Below are 9,024 nucleotides of genomic sequence, written 5' to 3'. Positions count from 1 at the left end.
CGCGTCCTGCCAGAAACGACAACATTAGTCATTTTGCAGTGACGGCTGAAAACAACTCTGCTCGGCGCTGAAGCCGAAGGTAGCGTGAGTGCGTCGTTTCGGGGTGGAGTAGGAATGAACGCTGCGGCCCGCAAATGCACGACTGCAGAAAACATGAGTTTGGGTCAAACGCTGGAGCAGTACGGGCTGGACTGTAGAGCGCTCACGGGCTGGATTTGCCTGAATTCTTCTTACAGCAAAAAAATGATCCGACCGTTTTCTGCATGAAATTGTGCAGTGGAACAAAACCGTACGCATTATTTTCAATCATTTTATACGATTGAAATCTGAAGAGTGTGGCATGCATTGAGCTCTGATGCCTCGGAGCAAAATCAAGTGGGTCCAAACTATGATCGGAACTCAAACTGACTAGAAGATAAAGTCACATGTCGGTTTATAAGTCGGTGTATAAATGTCCACCTGAATCAGATGGATGGTTCATGAGCAGAACTTTGTAAAACTTGCTGACCCGTCCAGAACGTGATGCTCCCAAAAGATGCAGAAAAGCAGAACTCTCCCACTGTCATTCCTTTGAGATGCCAGGGAAGATTACCTTTTTACTGGCCCATTTATTTAGGGGTAACGTTGTCTACGTTCACACAGCAGGTCTTTACGTCGTTCATGCTACTAATTCTGTGTGAACGCTTCAGGCAGTCAGACGAACATCGACGCCACACAGCAGCGCATTGTTAACGCAGGGAGCCGTTTATGGACCGATCTTAAAGTTTATTCGGCAGTGGGAGCCGACAGGATTCGCCACAACGTCATAACGAGACGAGGGAAGCTAATAAAACAGAAGCACAACTTCTGTGGAGCTCTGGCTGCAAGTTTGTCTGGATGTGCAGTCAGAGCTCAGGGTGCCGGGGTTGTGATATACGCTTCACTTCTTTCGTAACTTTTAGAATCATAAATCTCCACCGTTGTTTACGTCCTGACGACGTCTTCCCTCTTGCGGCGCAGAATCGCGACGCACGTCTCACGTCGATGACGTAAAAAGGTCGCCCAAAACGCAACATGACCGCTCAGGCTGCAGACGCTTTGAAAACAGTCGGATACGAATCCGAATCGGCTCCACATGAGGAAGTGACACAGATCTAATTTACTTTGGGGGAAAGGAGGTGAAAAGATCAGAACTGGGCCGTTCAGACGGACGTGGGTCGCCATCGTTTTCCTCCGGGGTGTCACAGTCTATTTTGACCCTCCTGAGTTCCACTCCACGCCTCCATTACTTCCACAAAGCCTCTTTGAGTTTTAAAACGTGTGGGATTTCTCCAGCTTGAATTATTTACTTGCCTTATGGACAGTCTCGGCAGGGCTGGTCTTTCCTGGTTTACGAGGAATTGTTTTGCTTGTTTGTTTCTGAAACAAGACTTCGCTTCCTGATAGCAACGGAAGGCGTGTTGGAGAACTTTTCATTTTCATCTTAACTTAGCGAAACTTCGACAACAGATTATGTCATGAAGCCTCATGACCAACAGGAAGTTGGAGTGCAGTCGCGATACCAGGCACGATCAAAGGATAAGCAGGGCTGTCGAAACAAGGAAGGAGCTGACACAACAGAATGAGGAACTCAGGAGAAATAAAACATTTCAGCATAACAGAAACCAAAACCAGTAGAAGGAGAGATGTTTAGCAGCTTTCGGGATCTGATTGCACCAGCAGGAAGCTGTTTGACAGACAGCAGCCATTGTGGAGGGATCAGTTGTCCTCAAAGGTCTTTTGTTTTAAACACACCTGAATAAGAAACTCATTTGTCTGCAGTTTCTCCAATAACGGCGCAACGTTGAGTCTCACTTCCCACAGATCTCTGCTAACCTGAGTAGTAAGCTTCGACAAACTAAAACAGGACAACAGCAAGAGTCTTTTTTTTTCTTATACATATCTGACAAAAGGCATCATTAAGAAGCACATAGCTCAGTGGTGATGGGGTGGGGAGAACTGTCAGGGCGGTTCTCGATGAATGTTTCAGCGCCGAGACGTTTGCCCACATCGCATCCTGAAAACGGAGCGCTGAAATGTTTTTGGCTCCGGTACTAGGAAGAAGCAGCGATGATGAATCCTTTTCAGCCAGGGATCCCATGGTGGAATGTCAACATTCGAGTGGCAGCGCACTGTGTTGTGATACGATTATTGCAGATCTGGAACGTTCGCTTTAAAAGTGTGTTTGTGTGTGTTTGCCAGGGTCCATGTGCAAGAGATGGAATCGCATTCGTCTCTCAAGTCAAAGAGGAATCTCTGTCGAAGAAGAGCTAAATTCAATGGAGCTTAGATTAGTCTGGTTTCCGTCTGTGGTGTCTGGACTATGTAGCATGTTGCAAGAAATAAGTTTAAGCTGAATTATTTTGGTTCAGGAAGTTCTCTCCAAGACGACAGAGAGGAAATGATAACTTTATGTGACATCACTATTCATATCAGTCAACCGAGCAGAGCCGTCCCAGAGTATCCTCCTTCTTGGGTTAGAGACGTCTTCACAGGTCAGGAATTGAACTCCTGCACTTTTGTTGTTCGTAAATCTAATTCAAAACACGAAGAGGTTTGACTTTGAATTTAACGGTGTGAAACTGAGCCTCTGACTTCTTACAACGACATTCCTCCATGAATCCATTAACACCGTTTTTAGCTCGCTTCATGACTTCCACCAGGTGTTTGCTAATTGCTGCAGGCTAGTCTGAAGGAGCTGAGTGGAGGAGTTGTGGGGAGGGGGCTGGTCTGTGAGGCGGGGGTCGGCTGCAGACTGCAGCTTAGAGGAGGAGCAAATGTTTAGGCGCCCCCCAAATGGTTGCCATGGGAGATTAAAAGATTTCTTAAAGAATCCAAGCAACACTCCGGGTGTGTTTTTGATGAGTGGATAACATTACAACATGACGTGAAAGCTCAAAACGTCAATTTTACGTTTATGAAAGTATTTAAAATGATCAGATCAAAAGGAGTTTAACAGCAAAGCGTGCCACACGTCTGTTCAAACGTGTTCGGGTCCACTGCATAAAATCCCACTAAAATCCACCGAACGTCTGTGGTTGAGGTGTGACACGATGCGAAACCTCCAGAAGGCCCCGTGCTCCACTTAGCTCGCTTCGCTCAGCGGCAGAATCCCGTCCTACACGCCCGCCCCCTCTCCTGACTTCTCTACTACGACTTTAGTTTTGCTTTTGTTTTGTTCGTCTATTACAGTTTATCTCGCTCTTCATCTACCTGCTTCCTGTACGGGGTTATCCACCATGACGGTTACAGTTAGAGTTGTGGGTTGGAAGGTGGTGCGATAGATGACATAGCAGAAACCATGTGAAAGAGGTCACACGGACGGTTTGCCAGATACGTTTGGAAATGTGTCAGAAACGTCTTCACGGTTCGTCCCCCGGCGGTTACAGTCGGACTTCTCGGTGGAAATGTCGCGTTATCCAAACAGATCAGCTCCGCCTGTCTAGAAGAGGAATCCCTCCCCGGAGTCCAACCAGCGGCGCGTCTTTGCGTGAGCCGGCAGGTAGTTTTCTCGCTGAGGTTTGCAGAAAACAAAACTTTGGAATTTTAGTCTAACCTAAACCACAGCTGCCGTGGCATTTAAAAAAAAAAAAAAAAAAAAAACTTGCATGAGTCATTCGGTTCATGAGTGAGTGACCTACTTCGGCCCCAAAGGTACGAGTATATTTATCTTGCGTGTTTGTGGAGCATCTTTTCACTAACACACTCAAGAAGGGAAGGGATCAAGTAAGATGAAGTCCTGCAGCTGTGGCGGTTTGGTCCGGCGGAGAGGAAGAAGGGGGGCAGGTGCAGAGGAAAACAGATTGTGTGTCAGAACTTCAAAGTGGGGACGTTTTTTTTTTGTTTTGTTTTGTTTTTCTTCTCTTTTTTTGCCTGCGCAGCATCCAAACGGCACAAAATAAACACATGTTTGACACACATACAGTTCCAACACCCTTGGAGGTTTGAAACACCCACCTCATTCCCACCGGAGGGGAAGGAGCCCTTCCTGTCCGCTCTGCAGAGTCGCTCAGGCTCTGTTGATCTTGAACAGACATGAGTCAGAGGATGTGATGTGCAGGAAGATGTGAGTTTTTCTCTCCCATGCTGATGCTCGCTGCACAGACCTTACACGTTCTGACCAGAGCAGCACAGAACCTCCCAAACCCTAACCCTCATTCACTTTGAACGTTTGGACTTTTTTTTTTTTTTTTTTGTCTCGCTACGACCACAAGCTGCAGGAGGGTTCGCTCCTGGGATTTTTGCGTGACACAACGTGGTTCATAGTGGTGGGACGGAGGGAAAATGCTACATGGTCATGCAGATTTTTTACAAATACAAATATTTCGTCCTTTACTTTGATACCGCTCAGCAAAAATCTAATTTCAACCAATTTCTATGAAAAGTCATGTAATTACTGAATGGAGGTCATCTCTGTGTGCATCAGTGCAGATCCAGAGGTTCTTTAAAGGCTTAAGAGATCATTTAGAAAACAAAACCACTGCGCTTCCATTGTGCAATTTGACATTTCAAAAATAATTTCAACAAAACTCTCCTTTTTCAGTAAAGAGTTTTGCCACTACAGGACGAGGTGGTTTCTCAGCGGTTTATCGAAATCAGTTTATTTCTCCAAACAATCCACAAAACCCTAAAAAAAGATCTCTGTGTTGAGATATGCTGGTGGAAACATAATCTTCTCATGTTTTCATGTCTTTGAATGGCCTAGTCAAAGTTCAGACCAAAATTGAAGTTATTTTTGCAAAGTAAAATTTGCTAAATTTTTCAAATTTATTTTGAAAAAAAAAAAATTGCTTTTCCATTTAAAAATGCTAGTTTTTTTTTTTTTTTTAACTTTAGGCAATTTTAAAAAAGTAGAGTTTGCTACATTTTTCAGTGTTCAGGTTCTGTATGAAACACAGAAAGAGGAGGCAAACCCAGGTTACACCACTCTTTTGACAGAACCTCATGACTCTTTACTATTTTACCCTAAATAAAAATCTAGGCAGGAAAAACAAAAAATAATAATTTCATAGTTCTTCTCTACGTTGTGCTGGTCTGTCCCTCAAAATCCCAATAAAGCACAGTGAACGCTGTAATCTGCGACAAATTCTGGACCAGATCAAAGAGAACAAGGCACAGCAGGAGTCTGTGTGTGTGTGTGTGTGTGCGTGCGTGCGTGCGTGCGTCCGTGCGTGTGTTGAAGAAGAGGTCTTAATATAGTGTTAAATGGACTCCTGTGAGATCAAATAAAAGTATTTATTTGAACTGGCATTTATTACCTCCAAACATTACAAGAAGGCCTCACAGCTGTGCAAACGTTTATGGACTCAGCTAGTTTAGCGCCAAAATATGGATTTAATCCTGCTCAGTAAAATGTGTCTGAACTTCAGCGTGGGGCACCGCATCCCAGCTTTCTGATTTTTATTTTTTTTTTCTTTTCTACTTATTGCACCTTCCAGGTTGCTTGTCCGGGTCAACGCCGTTACATCACAGTTTATGGCAGAGCGGCGTGCACTGCAGCAGGGACCGACACACATCGGAGGGACCGAGAGTTTGGGGATTCCCAGAGGGCGGTTCACAGCCAGGATGAGGTCACCGCGGTGCTGCACGCGCATCAAAAGACATCCCAGAAAAATAGCTGGAAGCATCTTCAGATACACCCCGACACTCGCACACAGCCGGCGAGCCCTGGAGAGTATTAAGTGTCGGTTTCGACGCATAAAGCATCTTGATATGTTGGGAATCACCTCTAATTGTTTTTATAGCTTTGGAAAGTCGGTCTTTGAGAGGAAATTTCACATCAGCCTGCAACATGATCTCATCCCAGATCAGCGCAGTTCGAGTCACACATCTACGGTGTTCCTCTGCCAAAAACAATCCTCCCACCATTGTCTTAGGGAGGGGGGCGAGGCAGGGGCAGCCTCCGCAGGAAACAGATATGAGGAATGATTGAATAAGGGTATAAAAAAACCCGAATAAATCCTTAAAAAAAAACTGATTTATGTTGATAAAGGTTAATAGAGCAGCATTAGTTCCCTTGGTGGAATTAAAGAAGCTGTAAATTGAACAATGCAGCAGTTCAGGACAGAGTGACTGAAGTTGCTCTATCTGAGTGTAATTAGATGTATAGAAATCCATCTACATATAATTTGTGTTTATATTGTGCAAACTAGAATTATGATTAATGGAAACATTAACTGTACACAGATTTTGGAAAAAAAAGAAAGAAAAACTTTTCGCTTAAAAAAAACATTTTTCACCAGGATGACGTTGTTTCATTAGTTTGCAAAACTGCAGTGGAAAGATTCTTTTTGCGTCACACGAGTCATGTGATAAACAGCCGGATGATACTACTGCCGAAAATGACACAGAAGACGACAGGAAGTGGTAGGAGGAGAAGGATACTATAGGTTTTCTTAACGACTTGTCACGTGAATAAACTTTTAATCGCGTTTCTTATTTAATGGAAACGTCAGATTTGTGAAATTGTGTTTTTTCGACATTAGCGGAATAACAAAAGTTTTGTGTGAATTTGTAATGGAAATGCAGCAATAAACACTATCTGAGGCTCTATATTTAAACTTTTAGCTGTTTATTATCCAGCGATTACGACGCACATATGGATCCACTGCTTTTTATCTGTAATCAGTCAAAATGTTAGAACATCCATTCATCCTTGAACATTTTTTATCCTTGCTTAATGATTTTACAGGTATTTCTATTCAATTCACTATTTAATTTGATCATTTTTTATATTTTATTTGTTGTGGTTTGTACACGGTGTAGGACCCATTAGCAAACAAGCACAGATAGTGAGAAGATGATGAGGAGGAGGACTCTTTAGTAAAAGAAAATAAAACTTCCAGAATAACCAGAACACAAGTAGACAGAGGAGAGAGAGGGAGAGAGAGAGAGAGAGAGAGAGAGAGAAAGAACGGCACAAGGGGGTGAGGGAGAGTAAATAAATGGGGGAAACTGGGAGAACAAATCCAGAGACAAAAAACTAAGCATAAGAAATAAATAACATTTTGTAATTAAAATAACTACGAGTGCAACAGAAACAAGGTTGATCTAATCAAAAATCAGAATAACTAAGGCAAACAGACAACAAACCCAAACTATGAACCCCAAAACACCAGAGATCCTGACATTATTCTTACACTTATATTTGTATTAATGATTCTTTTACTTAACAATTAACTTCCTACTTACTTTAATGTTTTATTTTTGCTGTTTGAGTTTCATTAGCTTTTTAAAGCCTTTACATTTGCCATTGAAATTAAGATTTTATTAAACTAATTCAATGCAGTGATAAAAAAAAAGTAAATGTAAGAAATAGTGTATTATACTCATAAGTTGTAGACAATGGGAGCTGCTACCAATGTCACTCAAGACCAGATTCAGTGAATGAAGCATATTTGGAATAAAACAAAAAAAACTTTGTGCTCCAACTCTCCCTAAAATATTCCTGAATTTCAGTGGGAGTTGTCTGGAAATTTGCAGAACATTTTCTTCAGATATTATCACAAAGCGACTGGAAGTTCACAGCACTCTGAGCTCGACAACTTCCTGTTCGCTCCTGGTGGTCTAAGGGGGATATTCTTAAAAAAATAAACACTATTTTATCATTCCTCATAGCTACATACGGAAAACTGCACAGAAGGTAGAATATTTGTTTAAATCGTTGCCTGTCAGGTAGAGTACAACCAGAAACAGAAATGACAATCTGGGTTGTTGTGTTTTTTTGTGTGGTGGTGTTTCCCTCGCTGTTGCAGAGCTGCAGGTCTCCACAGGAGGGCGGAGCCAAACAGGTGTCCTCCCTCACACCTGTTCCTACCAAGCGCTCAGCTCCAGAGTGGTTCCTCATGGTTAGCCCTCCTTAGCTCCAAGTGTTCTTCCTTATGTCTCCAAACTTTATCCAGTCATCTCTTTGTGCTCGTCGTTACAGTGTTAGTAATGTAGGTAATCCAGTTCAACATGTTTCTGCTGATAAACTGTCTAAATAGGTTTATGTAGGGTTCAATCGTCATGTTTCTGGGAGAATTTTCTTCTCCTAGTTGTTTAAAAACGATATGGTTTTATTTCAAGCGTACTAAGATACTTCTTTCACCAGAAACTAGACCCAAAAAAAATACTTGGCAAGATTTTGTGTTTTTTGCAGTGCAGATTCCAGTCACTCCTCCCTGATGTTCTCCATGCATCAGTCAGTAAGCTCCTTCCTCCATCTCCTTCGCTTGTTTAATTTCATTGTTCCGCTCCGCTCACCTCTCCTTCCTCTCCTCGCATCGCCCCGCGCTTCCCGCTTTCCGGCTCCTCGAATCGGCACGCGTTCATTACTCAAATCACTGTGAGATAAACCTTCTGAAGCTTCTCGTCCCCTCGAGAGTTCTGGTGTGAGCGGGTCAGGGAATCACTGAAAACCGTGACGGACAATGTCCGCATGTGCTTTAGAAATCTAAATCTCAGAGGTTTATATCGAGATGCAAGTCTCCCACAAGAGAGTTTAGCACGTCTCCACTCTACTGCTGCTTCTAAAATCGTTTTATTGTGTAGAAAAAAGAGAAAAAAAAACATTTCATAAAGAAATGCGGTACTTTGCCTCTTCATAACACACACACACACACACACACACAACAAACGGAGCTGACAGGACCTCAGCAGACTGCAACACTCAGAGGAAAAAGTGCTGAGTAATAGAGCAGCCCACCAGGCTGGTTAATACATCAACTCCAATCAAGTTGAAGTTCATTTTTCACTTTCTCATAAACTCTGAGCTACACTGAGGGTAAGACTTTCCAGAATGTGGCCTCTTTAAAGGATATCTGTGTACAGTTCTGGTCAGGGGTTTGCATGTCCTCGTCACTGACATGAATATGAGATTAATTTGGGGTTTTAAAAGATTTATTTGACCCGTTCATTTTCCAGCCAACGTATATGAATTAAAAAACAACAAAAAAAAAAAAAACAAGAATCGGGGAAGCAAATCTGAATTTATTGGGGATTTTTCTCTGTTACAGACAGGGTTAT

The 9,024-nt window shown here is 42.7% G+C and overlaps 1 long non-coding RNA gene across 1 annotated transcript; it reads left to right on the top strand.

Annotated features, from left to right (window-relative positions):
- The first annotated feature begins 2,731 nt into the window (after positions 1-2,731).
- Positions 2,732-6,856, top strand: LOC148160525 (uncharacterized). The gene is made up of 2 exons (XR_015765147.1): positions 2,732-3,520; positions 5,457-6,856. It is a non-coding gene; the product is annotated as an uncharacterized LOC148160525 (long non-coding RNA).
- The last annotated feature ends 2,168 nt before the right edge of the window (positions 6,857-9,024 follow it).

The sequence above is a fragment of the Poecilia mexicana genome, unplaced genomic scaffold, assembly GCF_051168715.1.
Source record: "Poecilia mexicana isolate PSO_F unplaced genomic scaffold, ASM5116871v1 scaffold_2, whole genome shotgun sequence".
Taxonomy (NCBI): Eukaryota; Metazoa; Chordata; class Actinopteri; order Cyprinodontiformes; family Poeciliidae; genus Poecilia; species Poecilia mexicana.
Note: the sequence above shows the minus strand (reverse complement) of the source record. Positions and strands in the feature narration are given on the sequence as shown.